General features: G+C 40.2%; 1 protein-coding gene across 1 annotated transcript in view; it reads right to left on the bottom strand.

The window, feature by feature from the left end:
- Positions 1-205: 205 nt before the first annotated feature.
- The window catches only part of LOC134859003 (protein kinase C epsilon type-like), a 48,025-nt gene continuing 47,300 nt past the window's right edge, over positions 206-930 (bottom strand). Inside the window, 1 exon segment of the mRNA XM_063875271.1 lies at positions 206-930. This exon segment is cut by the window's right edge and continues 1,991 nt beyond it. The gene's annotated coding sequence lies outside the window, so the exon portion shown is untranslated.

Here is a 930-nt window from a genome sequence, read left to right as displayed (position 1 = left end):
CACAAAGGGATCTCTTTAATATGATATCAACTGAGAACAGCATGAAATCCCTGTCTTTCATGGGCTGAAAACCAGCTTGAAATGTAAATATTAAACTGTAAATCTCTTAATTTAATGACCACACTCGGTTAATTAATTAAGGAGTTTTGAGAGATTTTCAAACCCCAGCAGGAATCAGTAATAATAAACGAGGAACAAATTCAAATCTTCTTTCTGACATGATTTTTAATTTCCAAAATGAAAATACACATCCTTTCAAATACAGTACATTTGGCACGCAGCGTAACATAAAAACAAACACAGATACAAAAAAGTGCACAGGTCCGATGGCAAAATGTACACACAAAGCTCCACAAATACAAAACAACAACAACATGTACAAACATTCTGAATACGACCCGAGGAAGATGAAATCATAATACTGCTTCAAATGAAATCCAACCTCCAATAAATATGAATTCCAACATTGTTTTTCTGTCTGCTCTTCAATAAGCATTGATCTGAAGGGAATGTGGGTTTGAAAATAACATTTAGCATGGAGGAGAGAAAGTCCTCTGTGGGTCGTAGAGGGATGGACCTTTTTAAATAAACAACAACAAAGTTGCAGCAGGAGAAACATCAGGAGAAAAGACGTGATAGAGAGAGGGGACGTGGTGTTTGGGGAAGTTAAAGGAGGGGCCCTACTCTGCTCGTTTCCGTGCTCTAATGTTCAGAAAGCTCTTTATGTTTCTCATACTGCCTGTGCTGCAGCATCTCTTTTCACCCTCTGTCTGAAACCAGAGCCCAGTCTGCTCTGATTGGTTAGCTGGCCGGCTCTTTTGTGATTGGTCAACCTGCTTAGAGATGTCCCGCCCCTTAGCCTATCATGCACAATGTGTTGGAGCGGGAGCCAATAGAAGCCTGAGGATTTTAGCCTCTGCAGACCATTGA

Source organism: Eleginops maclovinus, chromosome 22 (assembly GCF_036324505.1).
Source record: "Eleginops maclovinus isolate JMC-PN-2008 ecotype Puerto Natales chromosome 22, JC_Emac_rtc_rv5, whole genome shotgun sequence".
Taxonomy (NCBI): domain Eukaryota; kingdom Metazoa; phylum Chordata; class Actinopteri; order Perciformes; family Eleginopidae; genus Eleginops; species Eleginops maclovinus.
Note: the sequence above shows the minus strand (reverse complement) of the source record. Positions and strands in the feature narration are given on the sequence as shown.